This window comes from Caretta caretta, chromosome 7 (genome assembly GCF_965140235.1).
Source record: "Caretta caretta isolate rCarCar2 chromosome 7, rCarCar1.hap1, whole genome shotgun sequence".
Classification (NCBI taxonomy): Eukaryota; Metazoa; Chordata; order Testudines; family Cheloniidae; genus Caretta; species Caretta caretta.
Window position 1 is genome coordinate 98,311,755 of NC_134212.1, and position 23,982 is coordinate 98,335,736.

Below are 23,982 nucleotides of genomic sequence, written 5' to 3' on the forward strand. Positions count from 1 at the left end.
TACTCTACAGGGTGTAGCAAGGCTTAATGAGCATAAAGCACTGCAGATGAAAAGCACTCTAAGTGGTAAGTATTATTATATAACGAGCTAAGGCAACTGGTTTTTAATAGGAAAATGTAGAGCACTTCCCTGAAATCACGCTTTACTTCTCCAAGACACTTCTTTTGAGAGGCAAAACCACAATTCCCCCTACCCAGTAGGGACTCAATCGCATCCTGCAACAGAGAAGAGACAGTAAAACACATTGGTGGGAAAGCATCACCAAAAAGGTCAGACAATGTATTTAGTGAGACACAGCACCCAGGAAAACTGCAATCTGGTTGCCCTGCCTTGGGGCTTATTATCACATGATGATTTGAGAGACAGAAGTGGAGGAAAGGTCTGTGTACAGACAAACAGATAAATTGCCAATGAAGTTATGGCAGGCAGAGGAAATTAAAATAAAATAACCCTGTCCTGCAGCAGCTATCATCAGTTTTGGGGAATACAAATTGTTCTTGGATACTCTCTCTCTCCAAGCGGAAAGGGCATAAAATAGATAGAAATATAAACGAGAGGGGAAGAGTCAGAAATATTTGTGTAAATCCAGCAGCACTTGGGAGTCCACGCATCCTGGGGGCCTTGCAGGAGCTACTGTTGATGTAGGAGTGACTCAGGCTCCAAAAGCCAACTCTTTTTGGCCCTGATTCGGCAAAGCACTTAGGTAGGTGCTTAAGTTTCATCAACTTCAATGGGACTTTAACGCATGTGCTTAAAATTAAACGAAGGCCTTGCCCATCTGCCTGCTAGCTGATGTTGGAAGCACTGCATACAGAAGGCAGCCACCCTCCCAAGACAATAAATGGTTGGCAAGAGGATACTGCTACCAGTTAAAGTGAGCAGTGCCACCATAGATGATAGTAAGGATGTCACCATGCCTCCACAGGTCACAACTGAGAATACCAAATTCAGGACAAGCTGCTGGGAAAAAGGGCAGACAAACCCCAAAAACTGGTGGTTATTCTTCTATGAGATATACTAAACCAGCAACAAAATTAAACTTCTGTCCCACCACACTGGCTAACAAGAAGTCAGAAATGCTGCCTCCTTAGGTATTCCAGTCCTTGATTCAACACCCAGACACTAGACTTAATGATGAGTGATTATTTAAAACCAATTTAATCAAACAAAAGGTTCTTCTGATCCCAAAGGACCAGCCACATACCCAGGTCAATATATAACTCAGATCTTACCCAATAATCACAATGTTTCCAATCCTTTAGTATGGAAAATCTAAAGGTTTATTTATAAAAAGAAAAAAAAACAGTGAGAGTTAAAATTGGTTAAGGAATCAAATACATACAACAATTGCAAAGTTCTTGGGTCAGGCTTGTAACAGTGACAGAATAAAGTCAAGTCTCTGGTTACTTCAAAATCATTGGAAGCCCTCAGTCCTTTGGTTAGAATGCTCCCATTAGTATAAATCTATAGTCCAGAGGTTTGAGCAGGAAAGAGGCAAAATGGAGCTGTTCCCAGGGCCTTTTATAGCCTCTGCCAAGAGAAGGGAAACCCATTGTTCTCACTGTGGAAAGTTAAAGGGAACAAGATGGTTTTTGGAGTCACATGGGCAAGTCACATGTCCATGCACGCTTCACTTAGTCATGGTAGAAGCCATCACCCATATTCTAGTTAGGAGGTTCACAGGCAAGTCCACCAGGTGTGGATGGGTGTGTTCCATGATCCATTGTGAGTTAAGTGTTCTGTGAACAGCCATTTACTTTGAACAATCCCTCAAGATGTGCAGGCTAAATACCTTGTGGGTGTTACCACATGAGCAAACATTTGAAATACAGGTACACAGTATTCATAAATTCAGATACAAAAATGATACATGTATACAAAATAGCATAATCATATTCAGCAAACCATAACTTTTCTATTGACACCTTGCTTGACATACTTTGTATGAGATTTGTTGCAATTATGGAATAGTGGCAGCAACAATGATCTACATGGTCATATTTTAATCAGATTACATCACAAAGGAAAGGGGAAGAGAGGGTCATCAAGGATTCAGGGGTTGGAGGAGGTGGAGAGGGAAGTGAGACATTGGGGACAGGCATAGAGGATAAGGTGAGGACGGTGTGGGTTGAGAAGAACATTTTCAGCATGTGACAAAAGAGGCAGGAGGACATGGGGAAGGGGAGACCCCAATGAATTTGTTCTTTGAAGCACATCTGAACACAGTTACACCCCTTGTATGAAAGCTGAGCAAGGAGTAATATTGCATGAGAGAGAGTTGTAATGGCGCCATCTCGCTTACTCACATTAGTTTCTTTTCTTGTTAGAGGAGCCCTTTAAACTGAGGGTTGTGAGGAGAGCTCATTAATACAACATAACTGACATATATGGTGCAGAAATGGCTTGGAAATGAAGAGGGATTACATCAAAAAGGGCATTCAGTGCAACTGCTAATGCATTACCATTGCTGAAGTTCTGAACCAAGGCATACTATAGCTATCCAAATATATTTGTATCATCTGCCTATCATCAGATAACTCTTTCAGCTCTGTCAGAAAGGGACAATGGGGAGGCCTTTAATCTCTAAATGCATGTGGTCCTTGTTTTCAAAAGTAATGCAGATCTCTAGCATAATTTTGCAGATCATTCTACACCATATTTTCCCCCATTTAATCATTTGCACAATGATATTCAACTTTCTTTGGGTATGTTAGAGGGTGGAGATGTGCCATTGTATTTAACTTAATGGTTGGAGTAAACATAATAATTACTAGAACTGGTAGGAAAGTGGGCTTTTCCCTCTAAATTAAAAAAAAAAGTATAAGTTTTCTACAGAAAATTTTGATTATTTGGCAAAAATTTAAATGCTGAAATATTTTAGTCAAAACCCAAAATATTCTGATTCAGAAGTGTTACCCTGTGCCTCATGGAAGCTGTAGTTTGGGTGCCTTGCGCTTCCATTCTCTTGTATAGGCTGGGCTCCCTGGTTGGACTACATCTCCCAAATGGCACTTGGTCTCACCTCTTGGAGAAGGGAGGCAGTTCATTATAAAATAAAAATATTTTGATTTTGGGGCATTCTTTTTTTTGAAAAATTACATTGCTTTGAAACACCAATTTTCCAGTGAAAAAACAATTTTAAAAACAGAAATTTTTCAGCCAGCCCTAATAATTAGTTATATAGGCCTCGACCCTGCAAAGACCCATGCACTCACTTTACTTTATACATGTGAAGAGACCCAATTCAGTGGGATTACTCGTAGTCATAGTAAAGGCTATATTTTAGTCACAAGTATTTTTAGTAAAAGTCATGGACAGGTCACAGGCAGTAAACAAAAATTTATACATCCATGACCTGTCCATGATTTGTACTATATAGCCCTGACTCAAACTGGGGCTGGGGGGCCACGGGTGCTCTGGGAATGGTGGTCTGGGGGCGTCGCAGGTGCTGTGGGCGTGGCCCGGGACCCCCGCTGGTGCCGGGGGCAGGGTTGGCAGGCTCTCTACCCGGCTCCAACTGGCATGTCCCTGCAGTTCCTAGGGGGAGGGAAAGCCAGGGGAGCTCTGCGTGCTGCTCCTGCCGCAAGCACTGGCTCTGCAGATCCCATTAGCTAGAAACTGCAGCCAATGGGAGCTGCAGGGGCAGTGCCTGCAAGAAGGACAGCACACAGAGCCCCCTGGTCCCTCCGCAGGGACATGCCAGCTGCTTCTGGTGAGCCCCCCCAGGTAAGCGCTGCCTCATACCCCAACCCCCTGACCCAGCCCTGAGCACCCTCCCACACCCTAACTGCTGCTGGCCCAGGGGCTGCCTGCCTGTTCAGACAGCCCCTGTGCGAGCCTCACCGGCTGCTGCAAAAGTCATGGAAAGTGAAGGAATCCGCGACATCTGTGACAGACACTCAGCCTTACTCTCACTTCATAAAATTAAACATGTGCACAAGCCCTGGAGAACCTCGGAACACTTTAGAAAGGAAGTTAGGCATCATTATTCTCATTTCACAGATAAAGAAAATAAGCCCCGGGTGCTCAAGCAATATGCTCAAGTTAGTGGGGAAAAAACAGGAAGAGAACCCAGCTCTTCTGACATTCAGCCCAGTGCCTTATTCACAGGACCACACTGCCTCTAGAGTGGGTATTAGATGCATTTTTACATGTCACACTGGTTTCATTCAGTAGAAAGGGGTAGCTGTTTTTGGAAGAATGGTTATTTCTAACAAATAGGGTGACCAGATGTCCCAATTTTATAGGGACAGTCCAAATATTTAGGGCTTTGTCTTATATAGGCACCTATTACCCCCCACCCCCATCCCGATTTTTCACACTTGCTGTCTGGTCACCCTTCTAACAAATAAATGGCCTTCCTTGTCCTAGTTTCTCTTTTCTAATTATACAGAACTGTTCTAGAGATAAATACAACATCTTCTTTATAAAAAGAAAGAAAAATAAATTCACATCATCCATAATGAAAACTGCTATTGTCTACACAGATCTTCTATAAATGCAATCATTATCATCAGAACAATACATTAACACTGAAAAGTGAGTGTCTCCAAATCCCCTTTCGGGTCCCTTGTGCATCGCTCATTTTCTTTCAGCTTTTCTGTGCCACTCTGATCATTTGACAGCTACTTCCTATCCTCTGCTTCTCAGCTCTGAGATTTGCCCTATTTTTACTGATGATGGGAAAACCTCTAAAGGTTTTCTACAGATAAGCACCCCCCAGGTAGGAGGGAAGACCGAGATGGAAATCTCATAAGACCCAGCTGTTTCATTAGATTTCTGGTATCTTTGACTTCCAGTCAAAATGGAAGTACAACAAGAACCACCTTCTGGTGATAAGCTGGAAACAGGAAGTGAGGAAGTGTGCAAAATAGTCCGCCCAACTTCGCCAAACCCTAGTGACGGATTCATTCAAGTTCAGTTCAGATTTAGGATTAAGGTTTTGCTACCAGAAGAACTTAGCTAAACTATTCTCCACCCTGTAACTTTCACCAAGCATACTCCTGGGCCCTGTCTTTACTAGGGTTGTGTTTGAAAAGTTACCCACTATTGTTAACACACCAGTTGTTCAGCTGAACCAGCGCTATAACATTGGAGCATAGCGTAGCTGGCCCTTATCAACACCGTGTCAGTTAGTTTGCTGAAAGTAGGTCTAATCAACACAATACTGAAAATGTTGTTTGCAGCTTGTGAGCTGTCTATCGTAGAGTTCCAACGTTGCTAACACAGGTTCAGCTAAACTGGTGTTAACAATGGTGGGAAAGATTTCAAAAACTCCCCTTGTGTAGACAAGACCTTAAGCTTGATCCTGAGAGTTGTTGAGAACCCACATCTCCCACTGAAGTTGAGGTAAAGTACACGTGTTCAGCAGGATTGCGTCCTTAGTTGTATCAAGGAGGGCTGCAAGCCAATAATGTCTGATCTTGACTTCCTTGTGCACCTAGACTCCCACTGTAAGTAATGGAACCTGTGAGTGTATGGACTGTAAGATCAGGCCCAGCCAGCAGAGTATAAAAATTACCTGCCCCTGTAAAAGCAATCCAGAGACTCTGGCGGGGAGGGGGAACCCTGCATTTTTCTTCATTTTCATCAGGATTTGACACTGAGGATAAAATTATTTTTGGATTGGCCACCTCACTGTTCTGGACACTGTACAGGGTGCACAGAAATGTGGTCCCTGACTCATGCATAATATTACTGTACATCATACTCTTATTTTAGATTGTGTTGACCCAGACATATAGACTGATGCCTTATACTGACCGATTGTTGAGGCTGAACTAAAAGGCGCTGTAGAATACTGCTTGAAAACATTTTTTCATTAAACTAATACCACCAAGCTATGTGCCAAGAAAGTGTATCTGCAGAGCCCTGTGTGTCTGCTGCACAATCAATACAGCACAATGAGCAGAGTCAGCATTTGCTCTGGTTATGGACAGTTTTTCCATCCAGGAAAGGCATATAGAGTCTATAATAGATAGTAAGCACTTCCAGGCAGGAACTGTCTTTATTGGTGCTTACTAAATAATAATACTGTGCTAGGTGATATTATCAGGATAATTTCAGCTGCAAATGGAAGGGTCAACTCAAAGCAAAGTGAATCTGTGAAAATGGTGGCATGAGGTCCCACGCTTGTCTCCCAAGGAGCTCCTGCTCACTCGGCCTACAAGTAAATCTTCTTCCAATTGCCAGTCCTGCAAACTCAGCCTGTGAACTGAAAGTCAAACTGGGTTGTTTTCTTCTCACACATTGTGCAGGCCATGTTTGGCCTCTGCTAAACCTGGCTTAGGGTGAATAGACTTCCCAGTACCACAGTAAGTTAGAGTGAAACCAGGTGTTTTCATGAATATGGATGTGTGGTCATCTCCTCCCTCTCAGGCCAAGTAGAAGCAGGGAGCAGTGCGCCCAGGAGCCGCTGCTTCTGTAGCATAGGAGGGGAAATGGAATGCCCAGGAGTAGAAGGGGAAGGGATTTTTAACAAATTGGATTTGTGCCCTCTGACGATATATAAAGACAATGAAAGAATTATTACTAAAAAGCTTTTTTCTGCTTGATTTTTAATTACAGAAACATCATGGATTTTCTCTGGTCACACCTGATTTACCTAAAGAGCCTCAGGAAGTCTCAGCTATAGACTGGGAGCTATTTTACCCCTTAGCTGCAGGGGTAGGACTATTGCATTTTTAACAAAGGTTTCCTTTCTCTCAAATGTTGTAAAGCATTGGAGCTTAGAATCATAGAATATCGGGGTTGGAAGGGACCTCAGGAGGTCATCTAGTCCAACCCCAGGCTGAAAGCAGGACCCATTTTTGCCCCATCCCTAAATGGCCCCCTCAAGGATTGAACTCACAACCCTGGGTTTAGCAGGCCAATGCTCAAACCACTGAGCTATCCCTCCCCCCTAATAGGTGCTAACCAAAATCAAAATGTTTTAAACAGTCCAACTAAAAATCCCATCTGTTCTCAATTGCTCAGATTTCATGTCTTGTCATGTCATAATTTCTACAAAGAATTACTGGGCAGACAAAACCCTATCACCTAATCGGAAAAAAAGCAGAATTTTTTTTTATAAGGAGAAAACAACAGCCTTTGAGCTCTCTTCATACATCATAAAGAAGCAAAAGTGAGCATACAACCATTTTAACTCCTCTGCAGGTCGCCTTTAGCAGTCGGTTTAGTTCTAAAAGCCAAAGCAGTAATCTTCTCCCTCCAAGTTAGAGGATGGATTTCCATATTCCTACTTGTCAGCATATCCCATCCTCCTTTTCAGTGCAACACTGGAGTCCCTCAGCAAATCTTTGGGTTGTCAGTTCACTGACATTTCCTGAGTTTATTCTTAAGAATGACCATACTGGGTCAGAGTAGCAGCCATGTTAGTCTATATCCGTAAAAAGAAAAGGAGTACTTGTGGCACCTTAGAGACTAACAAATAAATTTGTCTCTAAGGTGCCACAAGCACTCCTTTTCTTCATACTGGGTCAGACCAATGGTCCATCTAGCCCAGTATCCTGTCTTCTGACAGTAGCCAATGACAGTGCTTCAGAGGGAATGAACAGAACAAGTAATCATCAAGTGATCCATCCAGTCACCCATTCCCAGCTTCCGGCAAACAGAGGCAAGGACACCATCCCTTAGACTTGTGAAATGTGCTCATCACCTGCTCTGTGTGCAGGTATGGCGAATAAGGTAGACATAATTAGACTACACATAAATTAGCCTTACTTTCTGGCAGACAGCTCCTTAGAAATCCTCCATCATCTTCACTTCAGGCAGAGACTAGTCCTTATGATGGATTCTGAAGGTCAACAAATTCAGGTTCCGTTGAACCAATGGGGAAGTGAGTGCCAACATGGAAGGCCCTGCATTGGGAAGATACAGGCCCAGATGTACTAGACTCCATAGCCATGTCTAAACTAGCAAAACAGTTCAAGTTAGCTAACACATTTTAAAGCAGGACTTTGCACCCCATATAGATGCATCATTGATGGAGTTTACACAGGGCAAAAGTGGTGTCTGAAACAGTGTGGTAGCTGATTGGTGGTGGAGAGCCGAGAGTTAACCATGACCAGTTAACATTTTTTTTTTAAGCACAACTTGCCCTGTCTAGGTGCAAAGTCCTATTTAGCATTTTGTTTGTTAAATTGTGTTAGCTAACTTGTTTTAATACACAACCTATTTGTTAGTCCGGACATGGCCTACATTGGGGAGTTTCCTAGGCAGTCTCAGATTTTGGTAATCACCATTCACAGTGTTCATTATTATTGCTTGGTTTGCAGAAACTGGGGCGTATTACAAATTGTATTTGGCTTGTTTGCAAGCATCAGGCTCCCACATTTACACAAGAATCACATATTCATCAAGTGTCAACCCAGGATGCCTCACTGTGATATTATGTTATAAACCTTCGAGCTATTACTGTTATCTGGACATAAGCATTTAGGCTGGGATTTTCAAAGGCCCCTAAGGCCCCCATCCTATGAACAGTTACGCCTATGCTTAACTTTACTATCATGAGTGATCCCATTGATTTCAGTGTGGACTGCTCACAGTAGCAACGTTAAGCACTTGCATAACTGTTTGCAGGATCAGGGCATGGGAGAGTCAGGTGCCCAGTTCCTAGGGAATTTCAATGAGATATGAGCACCAATTTCTTTCGGCGCCTTTGAAAATCCCAGGCTTAATATATTACGGACATAAATAAAATAACTGTCCATTACAAGAAAGCTGTGGAAAGGTTCTGGTGGCTCTAGCAGCAGCCACTGACACAGCATAGAACAGACTAATGGTATCAAAGTAATTTCTTAGGCATTGGCACAATAGTTTGCTGTTAAAGTACATTAACCACCAGAGAAAAGCCCAGGCTCTCCATTGAAATTAAATTGACGTATTGGTTCAGAGATGAATTAGCACTCAGATTTAGAATTAAAAAATAGTCCCATATATTAATGTGGAAGATATTTCCCCTCATCTCAAATAGCTTTATATAATAAGCTCTTATGAGCTTAATAAGACACCCTTGGTTGATAGTTCTGAATCTCCTGTATATAATCTTGAGGAAAATGGGTTGCTTTAATCCTAGATATATCAACTCAACAGGTAAACTTGGAGTTGCCATAGCTGCAGGAGAAGACTGTCTTTTTCTTTGGCAACCATTTTAATACAGGTCCCCTGCTTGTCTTAATTTTTGCTGTACTGTGGAAATGTACTGCTTTAAAATACTTCCCAGTCCCTTCCTGCTCTTAGAAGAATTTAATATACTCTCAATACATGGGTTTAGCTCCAGTTAGCAGAAAACCAGTGTGTGCAAATGAAGGGCAAATGCACCTCTTAAGAGAAGGGAGGTATTTACAGTATATCTCAGGCTGGAAGCAGACTTGTTGGGGAAATTACAGTCCTGCTGGCAGGCTCCAACTAGGTATTATGCATTGATATAGGGCAGAAATGCAGCCCAAAGCCATGCATCATGCCAAAGCTAGTGCAGTGAGCAGCTTTGGTCACAGGGTTTCCATTTTGTCCTTCCTCCAGTAACAAACATGGACATTAAACAAAAGAATAAAATAAATCTAACTGGAAAAAATGGTTTGCATTTTTAAAGTTTCATGCTCAGTAGATTTGTTCTTTTAAAAGTTTAAACAAATCTCTTGAAGGTAGGTCCTTGCTAACACAAAGGCAGTTCTTTGCCCTTCTAAAAAGTTGTGTAACATTTTACTTTCTGTGCTAGATGTGCTAAAATATCGAAGCAATCCATAACTGGTTAACACTAAAGGGAAATATTCAAGGCTAGTTGGGCTAAAATTAGAGCTAGCTTTGTTCTAAGAGGGTTAGGTACTCACATGTATGTCAGTGTCCTTTCACTCTATCTCAGTGAAATTCACCCCTGTGCAGATGGCCAGCACATGGCTGATGGACAAGTCACACATAAGCCCAATTTAGCCCTCCTAAATTCATGTAGGAAAGGTCCATCAATGTCTATTAGCCAGGATGGGCAGGGATGGTGTCCCTAGCCTCTGTTTGCCAGAAGCTGGGAATGGGTGACCGGGGATGGATCACTTGATGATTACCTGTTCTGTTCATGCCCTCTGGCACACCTGGCATTGGCCACTGTCAGAAGACAGGATACTGGGCTATATGGACCTTTGGTCTGACACAGTATGGCTGTTCTTATGTTGAGAGTTTAACTGGGCCTTAAGTGACGCCTATGCCTCATGCACAATATCATCCTCTGCATTCCTAATGCACCTGCCCTTATGTTATCACACCTCCATTCTTCTGAGCAGGCAGGGTACTAAGTGAATGGGCACCCTATGCTAAACTGAGAATGCAGGATTCTTGCACATTCAGTGCAAAAGGCCCCATTCAAGTGTATTTAAAACGTAAACAAAATAAATCATGAAAAATTCAGAGATTTTAGGGGAACCATGCAAGAGTGAAATAAGCTGCGTTTGGATAATTGGGGAGGTGGGAGGCACATAGTCTTTAGGAGCAGCAACAGCACAGTGGGATAATACCACAGGGATTAAACCCAGCCTTGGGTCTCAAGAAATAGGGTTTTAAAGTCATTTCCCATCATGACTACTGCACCCTCCTTCTCTTTGGACTTCCTTACACAGATCTTCAGTCCATACAGTTGTTGCTGGCAAGATCATCATCTTTGCCTGTCAATCTGGCAACATCACTCCACTCTTTGAAACCTTCTCCACAGCATCAAATTCCAGCACCTTTTCCTCCAGGCTCTGCTTATCTGACTTACTCTTATTGCACTATTGACTCTCACACCTCTATTCCACTAGTGATGGCAGCCTTGCCAGCACTTTGGCTGCTTCTCTCACAAATGTCTCTGTGCCTTTTCCATCATCCTCCACAAACTGATTCACCTAGTCACCACCCACATCCAAGTTCTTACTTAAGACCCACTTCTAGCGGGATGCTCACAAAATGTGAATCAACCAAGGCAATTCCAGGAGCTCTCTTTTATTTGTCATTTTCAATATCCAACTGTGGTGCACTGAATAATTGCATCATCTCACTGCTGTGCCACATCCTTCATTACATTGTTTAGATTGTAAGCACTCTGGGGCAGGCACTGTACTTGTTTTTATGTCTATATGGTGCCTGAAATGCTTTAGGGCCTCAGGGTGAATTCCATTCTTATGTGGACTTAAGTGCTGTCCAAAACATTGCGCAGTAAGTCCCACTGGCTGACATGGTGCAGAAGCCAGGCGAAGTCTCTCTGCACAGGGCTGAATTTTACCTTCAATTCATAAGAAACATTTAGAGACAAGTAGATGAGTGCTGTTTTATTTTGAGAACCAGCTTTGCCATACACAAATTAAATTTGACTCCACGGATATTTCAGTGAGGTATTTTAAACCATTTGCTTTATATCCTGTTTACTCAAAACAATACGTTTTGAAAAATATCCCTTGGCCAAGCCAAAATATCACACCCGCCCTCCCAACACTGTGTTCCATCTACTTCCGAGCAGAGTTAATTTTTTACATATACTTATCTCACAGGATAGATCATGCATATGTAAAATCGAATTGCAAAGGTGAATGCTTATAAAATATTGACCCACAACCTCACCCAACACAAGCCAAGAAGGGTGTCTGGCTGAGAGTGTTGCACTTTGAGCTTCACTTGTAGTGATATGCCTTATATTTTCCCACAAGAATATGAGATAAGGCTCGAGCAGCATTTCCCAAACTGTGTTCTGCACGATGTGAATAGGTGTTCCGTGAAAGAATCATAATTTTAAAAAAGGGTCTTTACATTTTTTTAAAATTTGGCTTATTTGAAGCGTAGTTTACAACTCTTTCTGAATGACTATAATTTAACATAAAACTCTTCTTCCGGTTATTGATAGATCTCGTATTGAATATCATGGCGTAAAGAGAATGCGGCACGCAAGCATGTTGACGTCTACCCCTTTTGGGCACGTTTCAGTTAATGATGTCGTACCCCTTCCACTCGAGACTGCGCAAACTGCAGCAGTATGCACACATACCGTTCTCTTTACGCCGTGTTGAATATAACATATTCACTCAATACGTTAAAACCTGTGGGTCTTTACCGTGTGTGCGATAAGCACAACTAAACTAGCTTCACTCGAAACAATATAAATATTTGTGACAAGCAAAATTAGACAAAAATCAGTATTTCTAAATATTGCTACTAAACCTAATCACCATGGATTTGTGGCTAAAAGAAGGAACTTTGAAACGAAAAGCAAGTTCTTCTGGTACTCCAACTGTGGCCGAAATAAACGAGCAAAATATTGTGACACTTCAAAGTGAGGATGAACAATCGCAGTCTTTTGTTGCCGAAAAATCTGTTAGTACCCGTGAGTTATCCACAGTGAAAGAATTTCCACCAAAGTATATCAAAAAACAAGAAGCAGGTGTTAAAAGATCGAAACGAAAGTATGATGAAAGTTATTTGTCTTTCGGTTTTACATGTTTGGAAATAAAGATGTTCCTGATGCGCAGTGCGTCGTGTGCAACAAAATACTAGCAAACAGTTCATTGGCTCCTGCTAAACTTCGTAGGCATTTGGAAACCAAACATGCTGAATACAAATACATAGATATAAGTTTTTTCAAGAGGCAGCGTGACTCACTTGGAAATTGTAAACTTTCGATGATTAAAATTGCTAAAACAGACAACGAAAGTGCAACAGAGGCATCTTATCGAGTAAGTTACTGTATAGCGCTTGCCGGAGAAGCTCACACTATTGGAGAAACGCTTATCAAGCCTTGCGCGAAAGATATTGTAACGTGCATGTTGAGCGAGCAGTCTGGTAAAAAAATTGATGCTGAACAGTTGTCAAATAATACTGTTGCATGCCGTATTAAAGATCTTGCTGATGACATAGAAAAAGAGCTACTTTGCTGACTGAAAATTTGCCATGAGTATTCATTGCAGCTAGATGAATCCACTGACGTTTCAGGACTTGCTGTGCTAATAGTATTTGTCCAATATAGATTTAATAATATTATTGAACAGGACCTGCTCTTATGTGAATCTCTGCAAAGCAACATGACTGGAGAAGAAATATTCAACTGCATCAACAATTTTATCAGAAAGCATGAAATTAGTTGGGGAAAATGTATTGATGTATGTACTGACGGTGCTCAGGCAGTGATCAGGAAGATGAAGGGAGCTGTAATGTTAATCATAAGTGTGGCACCAGAAAGCACTAAGAGCCATTGTGTTCTACACAGACAAGCACTTGCTGTTAAAAAAATACCAGCATATCTGAAAATTGTGCTCGATGAAGCAGTACAAATTATCAATTTTGTCAAACCTCGACCACTTCAATCCAGGTTATTTAAGATTTTGTGTGAGGAAATGGGTAGTCAGCACAAAATACTTGTTTTACATACGGAAGTGAGGTGGCTATGCGGAGGAAAAGTGCTTGTGAGGCTTTTTGAGCTTCATAGTGAACAACTGGTATTCTTCACTTCAGATAATTCAGGACAAAAATTTAATGACTGCCTGACTAATTCCTCGTGGCTGATGAGACTTGCATATCCTGCAGATATTTTTGCAAAATTAAATGAAATTAATCTGTCGCTGCAAGGAAAGAATGTGACCATTTTTACTACAATGGATACAATTTTGTCGTTAAAAAAGAAACTGGAATTCTGGGTTGCTTCCCTACACTACATGAATTTCTGACTGAAATAAATTCTACAGTCCATGAAGAAGTTTCCAGCACCATTTTACAGCACTTATGTGACTTGCAGGCCTCTTTATTAGAATATTTTCCTACAACTACTGATGATAATGCTTGGATTCAAAATCCGTTTGTAATTACAGCCAAACCAGTTGGCTTTACTGCGCATGATTATGAAAACCTAACTGACTCTGACTTGAAACGAAAGTTTAAGGATCTTCTGCTGGATAATTTTTGGAGCAGCCTAATAGAAGAGTACCCTAATGTGGCTAAACGTGCAGTTCGAGTGCTCCTTCCTTTTGCTACAACTTATTTGCGTGAGATGGGATTTTCATATTATACTGCAACAAAAAACAAATATAGGAATAGACTTGATGCTGCACCTGACATGAGGGATTCAACTTTCCAGCATTATTCCTAATATTAAGCGAATTTGTGATAGAAAAATGCAGAAACACCAATCCCATTAAATCCAAATTTGTATTTCTGTTTATAAAAATAGATTTTCCTAGTAAAAATTTAATTTGTTTGGTGTTTGTGTATATATAAAAACAGGTTAAGTAGAACACTTTTTTTTAATTTTGACACTTGCACTTGATTTTTGTACTACTTTATACGTGCTTTCCAGTTAGAAATTGTTAGTTCAAGTTATTTTAAATTTGTATTTTTGCTTTGTTTTATAAAATAAAATATATTTGAGCATAAATAACACAATTCTTATTTGAAAACCAAACAAAATAATATTATGAGTGTTCCGTAATAGGCTAAAGAGTGTTCCGTGGCCAAAAAAGTTTGGGAAATGCTGAGATAGAGTGTTAGCCTCATCGTTCGCTCTGTTGGCTTTGCTTGGTTTGAAATCAAACATTTCATCATATATTAAACCACCAGGTGTGGTACAACATCCCATACCTCTACCGTCTTACAACTGATAAGCTGAGCTCAGGACTGAACATGGATTACCTACATGGCATTGCATTGTCACTGGCTACCTAGAAGACAGCATTTTGTGCCCATATTTTAGCCAGATGACTGTGCAATTTGGGGGTTTAACCGGAATATCTACACCTTCAACCTGCAAAACTTGGGAGGAGAAAAATCTTACTATGAATTCACCTGATTCATTAAGTGCAAACAATTGTTGTGGATCCTTGTCCCTCCTCTGTGTTGATTCTTGAGATGTCCTAGGGTTGGCCTGGCTATCATTAAAACAAACCCTACAAAACATAAAACCCATTCTGGGCCTCTCTATCTCAAGTATAGGGCTGCTACTGGTTATAATCTTTAGCAGCTGCAATCACCATAAAAAACATACTTCAGGAGAGTTCTCTTCCTAAATTTCTATACTAGAAGCCTTTCTTGGGAGCTACCTGGCTGGTCTCTGAGTTTCCTCTCCAACCTCAGCCACAAAAACCCTAACTGACAAATTAACAAGGCTCACCTGGATGGTCCATTGTAGTGAAGGCCAAGGTACTGAATTCTCTTCCCTGGGATTAGCTCAGAGGAGGGTTCCCCTAAGATCAAAGGGCCAGTGCAGATCTATTACAGTTTCTCTCACATTTGTAGCCCTGAGGTACTTAATGCATTTGCTGACATCTCCACAGCTTTGTAATCACTGGATTTCTCTATGTAATCAGAGCAACCCGTTGACAGCAGATTGCCAGGAATTTTCATCAGGCAGGTATACCCACATTAAGAGTTAAATATACCTTATAGAACTTATTTAGGGTGTTGGGCCTTTGGTCAATACAGCAGCTGGTATGTTTCAATCTTAGCCAATGTCCAGCCAAAAGGCTGCTTTAAACTGTGCCCTGTACTGTGATTAGAAGGAAGCTAGCAGACATTTGCTGTGCAACAAACTACTGAGACTTTTTAAAAGTAATTTAAAATACAAATGTTTTACCTATTTGTACTAATTCTTATTGGTACAACTCAGCAAATTCTTAGATTAAGGTATGTGCTAAATTCCCAATTCCTAACCACATGCTTTGTTTCATTTGCAATGAGTGAAACTGAATGCAGGTTAAACTGAACCAGTGAAACTTTATTAAACTTGTGGTCTGTTCTCTCTACATAGACTGGAAGTAACTCAGCCAAACTGTCCCAAGTTCTCTGTTCCACGGGTGTCCTGTCAATAACAGTTTGTCCAGGGATCACTGGCCCTCTGACTGGAGTCCAACAGATCATGATCCACTTCTTATTTCACATTAGGTGAGAGGATTTCTATTTGAAAACTTATTTTTGTCCTAACCAGATTAAGTTGGCAAGATCTTAGTGGGTCTTTCCCCAGTGGAATTGTATAGCTGGCTTAGAATGTAAAGTGCTTAAAATCTGCAAGATAAGACTTCCTGTGTGTCCAAGGTGTATTTGATTTGCTCTGGGGGTAGTTTGGATATGATAGTTGATCCCAGCTGTCAGCCATTACTCAAAACGGTACGTTAGCCACACCTTCCTGGGACTCAGCACCAGCTTTAATCACCTACACTTCGTGAAACATTCCACTGCAGCTTAAGAGGAGAACGTTTGCTAAGTTATCACATGTAACAAAGTTAAAATTCTTTGGTATTCACTTGTTCCATATATATATATATATATATATATACACACACACACACACACAATGATGGGCCCAACTAACAATTGCTTCAGGGTTTTATAAAGGCTTTTGTGACTCACTGAAAGTAAGAACCCTGCAAATGGGTCCAAAGTGCAGGAGAACAGGTCTGTCATGCAAACAAACAATGAATGGTCAACACTTAAACTGATTGAAAAAATAATTTCCTTAACATTTAGGCTTCAAACCAAAGCAAGTATCAAGAAGTTAATTGTCAAGGTGCTCAGTGTGAACTATTCCATCATACGTTCTTTCAAACACTGCCTCCTTGGCCTTCTATCTATCCAGCTAGCCAAGTCAGTGGTTACATGGCCTTATTCCCCATAATGCCTCTGAGTCCTTCCTTTGGTTGGCCCTGTGCCATGCTACCTGAAAAAGAGTGTCTTCGCAGCTCTTACCTTATGCAATAGAGTTACACTAAAATGAGGGGAGGGGGGGAATCAACACCTTACTCCAAACTCTGCATGGAAATTGGAATTTGCATCTTCTCTAGTAATGAAAAACGTCCCCTATTTCAGCCTAGGTGCATTCTCCCAGTCCTGGCAGATGTTGTAAGACACTGTTTTAGTGGCTGCCATCTTGGCCAACGCTGTAACTGGAGCCTTCCACAGGTGAAAGTATGAGTCTTCACAGCTTGAGCCAAAGAGGCAGGTTCCCAGGCTGAGAGCTGTAACAGATTTACATCCTCTGTGGATGGAACAAAAAGGGGGACACACAAAACACACTGACCAGTGGATTACACTGTCACACTATAAAAGCCCCTTTAGGATCACATTTTAAGTTATTTCCACATCTCACAGTCTTGTGGGACCTCATTTGATATCTCCTTCACTTTGACGCACAAAAAGGAGAAAGGAACTGAGAGAGATGAAAGAAGCAATCTCTTCATCGTTTCCCTCTTACTTGTCTAACTGACCATTTGTGCACACAATGACCTGAACTATGAGCAGTTTTAAAATAGTAGGCCTCAGAGACAGAGCTAAAATGTCAGTTTCAAGTGGAATGCACTTATATGAATACTGGGTGACCCAGGGACCTCTTGATGCCAATAGATTGGATGCGTGCAGTTTTACAGGCATACCCTGGGGCAGAAAGATGCATAATAATTCACCAAATGGTGGCATGTAAGGTCTCTCCCAAAAGCTAGTGGTTTACTGGTCATCATAGTCATTGTGAAATGTACGCACGAGTAATATTTAAGAAATTATCTATACTTGAAATTATGTTCTTAAAGCCTTAGAGTTAAAGCACATCACCAGGGGGTGAGAGGCCTTGGACAGGTTCTCTTCCAGCAGGGGGACTGAGACTCTTATCTCTCTTTGTCTGGTCAAGGATCTATTGTGCATTGTATGTATCATAATGGAGTCCTATTTGCATTACTGAGACTGATGCTAATCAAAAAAGAGTGAGAAATCACAGAATAGGGAAAGCTGCCAGAAAAAACAAACCACCTGGGAGGGGCGGGGGGGCACCTGTTTATAAGTAAAGACAATAGATTTCTGGGTATAACTGGGAGCACTGAGGTGCACCCTGGATCCTTCATGGAGAAGATGAACGACCAGTGTGTTCTCTCTTATGAAAGGATCACAGCCAACTTGGCTGGAAAACACTGCAAAACATTTGGGTGAGCTAAACTTCATTAGACAGGAAAGTATCTTGTTAATTAAGTCAAGGCTCTAGAATGTGTTATAATTTTGTTTTTCATGTTACCATTTGTTTTTCAGTACTTGTACTTGCTACTTCTCAAATCTCTATACTTTGTTTTACATGTTTTTCACTATAAACATCTCTAAGTGCTGTGTGTTAAGCGGAGATCTAAGGTGGTAAGCGGGGTGGATACTGTTCCTTTGGGAGCAGTGGATCTGTGAATTCTGTGAGTGCCCAGTGTGACGGGGGCTGGACACTGCAGGGGGACACATGGAGGGTTCGAGGTTGGAGCGTGCCTATCACTAACCTGCAGAGGGACATCAGACCTGGGGAATCAGGGAGCTGACACCCAGTGGGCACAGACAAAGTTTCTATATGCTAAGGGCAAGTGGAAGCGAGGTGCCCTGCAGCCCTGGACACCCTGGGGAAGCATCACACACTGTACCACAACAAAAGGATGGTTGATGTGAAAGGTGACAAGACCAGTCTGATGCTCTGTAATACGTTGAACCAATGGTTTATGTAATTAGGAGAACCCCAAGGATACAGTGTTAGGAGGGATAGGGAGATTGCCACCTTAGCTGTCTTGATTTTCAAGGGGTTGGTATATAATAAATAGCATAAAGTAATGTTCAGTCAAGGTTGTACAAAAGCTCTCTCTAAGGGTGACAATGCTACTTTACATGTGTAACAAACACTTCGTAACAAAGAAGGGGCTAGCATGACTGCCTCCTGAATACAGTCACCTGTGTATGGGGCACTGGTTCAGTGCCGACTCTGGGGGAAGTTCCCATGCCAGAATTAACAACACCGTTTCCTCCAGTCCCTAGGTATGCTTTGTTCTATTAGTTTCCATTTTATGCACCTATCATAGGCCGTGAGTAAAACTAAAACCTATACAATCGTTAAAATGCTCAAAGAACAAAACCAAAAAAATTGTCCAATAACACATAAGAACATAAGAATGGCCATACTGGGTCAGACCAAAGGTCCATCCAGCCCAGTATCCTGTCTGCTGACAGTGGCCAATGCCAGGTGCCCCAGAGGGAGTGAACCTAACGGGTAATAATCTAGTGATCTCTCTCCTGCCATCCATCTCCACCCTCTGACAGACATAGGGACACCATTCCTTACCCATCCTGTCTAGTAGCCATTAGTGGACTTAACCTCCATGAATTTATCTAGTTCTCTTTTAAACCCTGTTATAGTCCTGAGATGTTATATAACACCTCACTGAGATGACCATATTCACCATGCATAAACCCCCCACAGCAATCAAACTACCCCTTCCCAAAAGTCTGGGTTTTGCAGGGCACCCTAAAGGCTAACAAATCCACGTTATACCAGAGCAAGGAAGGTAGCATATTCTAATCCAGGGGCCTTCATGAAAGATTGCCTTCCAGCAGCCCCCTTAGGCCTCACCTGAGAGAGCTCCTGGCTGGATGCCTCACCTAACTGAAACTATGGTAGTATAACATGGGAAGAGAGGTAGTCTCTCTGGTAACCATCCCATACTGACTTTTCTTAGGGATTACAGAGCAAGATGGGGTGATGGCAGAGGACATTTGTGATTCCTGGTTCCATCAGCTATAGTGGCTATTTTCCAAGCATCCCAGATCCAAGGTTTATCATATAAAAAACCACATTCTCCCATTTCTGGTATTGGTGGCAAAAAATACTGTACCCTTTAGGACTGCAGGGTACAGTATTTTCACTCTGCGACATTTCAGATTTTGATAACATTTATTTCAGTTTATAAAAAAATACATCTAGCTGAAGCATACACAGACTATTTACAAAATCAAATACGATTGATTTAGATCGACCAGCCTAATACAATTCCTTGAATAATCTTCTGTATGTTAAACACAAAACTGATTTGACAGATATACCATCCTGGGACTGTCCCACAAGGCAAGTTCTCAAATTCTTGTTCAGCAAGATATAGAGAATAGCAGAGCTCTCTCTCGCTCTCTCTCCCTCATGTACACACACTGAATTAGAAGATCAGCTTCCACTTTTTTTAATTCTACCCTAGGCAGTGTTTTGGGAAGTTCTAGCCTTTAATATTTCCTGGGCAGACAGGCAAGAAGAGTGAGAAGTGACAGAGCTTGACGGCAGTGGGGGGGGGAGGGGGAAGAGAGTGAGGGTAAGTAGGAAAGGTGGAAAAACATTTAGACTGATGGAGTCACATGATTTTCAGTCACCTGGCCCTCCAAAATGAGGGTGCTAGCTACCATAATTTGCCTTTTGATAGCCCACAGGACTCCTATACTCTAGAGCAGTGTTTCCCAAACTCGTTCCGCCACTTGTTCAGGGAAAGCCCCTGGCGGGCCAGGCCAGTTTGTTTAACTGCTGCATCCGCAGGTTCGGCCGATCGCAGCTCCCACTGGCCACTTCCCGGCGGTCGGTATGGGAGCCGTGATCGGCCGAACCTGCGGACGCAGCAGGTAAACAAACCGGCCAGGCCTGCCAGGGGCTTTCCCTGAACAAGCGGCGGAACAAGTTGGGAAACACTGCTCTAGAGCTTGAATTGTTCATTCCTGAAACTATATGTTCATATTCTTGCTGCCTATTTTCTGTGTTGCTGGAAACTTGCTTGAAACCACAAATCACCCTGCCATGCCTCCCCAGTCAGAAACTCTGTTCTCCACAGAGGCACCAATGAATCAATGTAGATAACCATGTCTAAATCCGACATTTGGGTCTGCTTGGCAGTTACCCTGCGATTTAAAAATGAAAACTGCTAACTCATTTCTTCCCTTGATTGATTAAACACGATTACTCAACTACTCTTTTCAGCAACTGTGAGATACAAACTGCAATTTATCTAAACATCATGGGTGCTTTCTGCTCTAGTTAGACACACAGAGGAGTTCAAATGGCATTCTTGTGCTCCAGTGCGTGGCTGACATCACTCATTCCCATGCTGGAGCACACATCCTTCTTAGAGCAACAAGGGCCAATTTATTCCTGAGGTACTCTGACTTCAGTGGAGTTACACCAGGCATGAATTTGGTGCACGGAGTGCACATGGAGACATTGAATATGCCGTTACATACAGTATTACCCAAGCAACCCCATCTAAATTTAGTTCTCCATTTAATAAGCTGTTCAGGGGACGTGTCAGTTTTCCACATAGCCATAAACTGTTAGGGAGTTTTACTGCACAACAGCAGCTCGCTCAGTGACTAATCATAATTCCAATAGCCCCATTCTTCATCCCTTGCTGCTCTGAAGCCCTTTCTGACCAGGGAAACTGCAAGAAGATTGCCCTTTGGAACCTGGCTTCTAGCAAGTTTATCATTCTGGTCATTTCCAATAGTAAATATCACAGTGGCACAGAATTATAGAGTAAAAAAGATGGCCTACCTCAAATCCTGGAGAAGCAGCATACCCTAAGAGCAAATAGCACTTTTTCTTCAGCAAATGCCAGTAAGAGTTTCTGTAATGCAGCTGAGTGTATTTACATACTGCACATAGGGTGTTAATGGGCTAGGCTTCCCTGCTGTCCTGCCTATCTCCATGAAGTACCATGACAGCATGATCAAGACTAAAAAAATAGCAGTGTTGCCAGTTTATTAAATATTGTGAGATTTGTGATATTCTTCTTAAAGCTCCAGCACTTGGAGTCAAATGATTAGGTGAAAAATCTCAGCTTATATAAAAATAAAGTAAGTTTCTAGACCTCATGGCTGCAGAGAAAAGGTTGAAAACATTACCTGTGTGCATCCAAAAACCAAAAGGCAAATAAAAACCAAACAATTATTTTCTAAGATATTTGGGGCCTGACTCATTATTTTTGAACAGTTGAGGTTGGCAATACTGAAACAATGTCTCAGCTACAAAGAATGTTTCACATCTCTGCAAATCCAATGCAAAGACGTCAAGCTTGTGACACAGACATCTTGCGACACAGACATCTTGCTGTGCTTCAAGAATCTATTTAATTATAGGTGGGACTCAGCAGCCATAGCCTTCTGTTAGAAACACAGAACTAGCCTCATGGCTAATGGCACAGATTGGCCATTACAGTCTCAGCTGGCTGTGTTAACTTTTCAATCAATTTGAACTTCCAGCGTTAATGGGATCGGTGATTGCACAAATAACTAACTAAAACTCAAATATCTCCAGACACCTCTTTCCTCTAGGAAAATATTTGGACCACAGCCAGTTTGTTAATCATTTCATTGTCACCACTCTAAAGGTGGGGTGTGAAGCTCTGAAGTTTTAGGCTCCAGTATGAATCACTGAACAAACTCTTTGGGAAGCTAAATCTAGGAGTCTGCACACCCAGGGGAGAAAATGTCCCTTTCTCCAACTGCATAAGAATACACATGCACTTAGAGCCAGGTTCTGAATAACGACAGGAAGATATTCTGTGATGCTGTAATTGTGATAATTTCCATGGGAGGATTATTTACTGCCCTATTTTCATATTTGTTTCAAATTGTATTTTGTCACATGGACTAGACTGTGCCTTCCCACACATTTTCCCATGGGGCAGAAACTCTCTGAATTCTCCTACAATGATGGTGTTTTTCCTCCTCATAGAAGCAAAATCTCATTCTCCAAACCTCTTGGATCCTTTAAGAGCAACACAGCTTCAAGCAGATCCCCTGAAAGCATGATGAGGCTAAGCTGCCAGTGACTCACCTCCCTGTAGCTACCCCAAGGAGGGGACACTGGGCCAAGGGAGCACCAGTCGTGTCCATTACATGAACACCTTTCCTGGGAGTTTGTGCAGCCATGGGTTGTCCTAACTCCTGAGCAAATTCCTCACTGCGTTTGTGGAGATTGGGGGACAATGGGTGCTCCCCAGAGCACCCTCTTCAAATGAAGATCCTGAATGCCACAGGGAACCCTCAGTGTCCCAGAAAAATAGTGTGATACCCTCCCCAAACACTATATATGCAAACTGTTATATAAGCAGATGACCTTGGGGCAACCTGGCCCCAAGACATTACAGAGCTTATAATAATCAATAATAAACTCTGGCACATATGGTACTTCCCCATCCCTGCTTCCTTGTGCAAATGTGATCTGCACATGGTGGAAGCAATGCATGTGGGTCAGCAGGTGCAATCTGGGCACGTTTCTTTCCTTCCACCACCACCGCTTCAGAGACAGAAAACAGAAAGAAATGTTAACGTCTTACGTAACATACATTGCCTTGCCAACTCTCAGGATGTTCTTGCAAATATTTGGTGTTTTTCTTAAAGCCTCCTGGAGTCAGATGATTAGATGAGAATCTCAACTTTCAGGGTTTTAAAAATAAAAGTTTCTAGCCATCTGTAGAGAAGAATCTCAACTTTCAGGGTTTTAAAAATAAAAGTTTCTAGCCAACTGTAGAGAAGAATCTCAACTTTCAGGGTTTTAAAAAAAACCTTTCAGGGTTTAAAAAAAACCTTTCAGGGTTTAAAAAAGGGTTTTAAAAATAAAAGTTTCTAGCCATCTGTAGAGAAGAATCTCAACTTTCAGGGTTTTAAAAATAAAAGTTTCTAGCCAACTGTAGAGAAGAAGCTCGACAACATAAACCTTAAACACTTCATACCTACAAGACAAATAGAAAGAACCCAAAACTTATTATTTGAAAAAAGTCATCATTTTGGAGGTCTGATTTGACATTTTAAATGCTTAGCATTGACAATACTGTTCTCACTATTTAATCTGAATTGATCTCATTTTTTGGGGGAGGGGGTGGCATTTTACACATCTTGGATCATTAAAATTAATTTACTGCTTTTCGCTTTCAGACTTTCACTGGCACAGGGAATTGTTTATTTGCTAAAGAACAACTGTTTCTCTTGAAATTTAAAAGATTCATAAAACTGTTTAGTTTGGTCTTAGGTTTTAATCAGCTTGTTTGGTTTTTTTAAACCATATCTAAATTTTGGGCCATATTCGAGTTGAGTGTCCTATGAACAGTGCACAACTTACGATAGTTTGTGTTCATGCAGGCCTGCAAACTCCTGAGCAGTAACGAGAGTGATCAGGTAAGGTGAGCTATTACCAGCAGGAGAGTGGGGGGTAGGGGGAACCTTTTG

At 41.7% G+C, this 23,982-nt stretch overlaps 1 long non-coding RNA gene across 1 annotated transcript; it reads right to left on the reverse strand.

Moving 5' to 3' along the window:
• Positions 1-59: 59 nt before the first annotated feature.
• Positions 60-22,629, reverse strand: LOC142072907 (uncharacterized). Its single transcript, XR_012669514.1, has 3 exons — positions 21,308-22,629; positions 1,233-1,272; positions 60-215 (listed from the first exon to the last, which is right to left on the reverse strand). It is a non-coding gene; the product is annotated as an uncharacterized LOC142072907 (long non-coding RNA).
• Between the last annotated feature and the right edge of the window lie 1,353 nt (positions 22,630-23,982).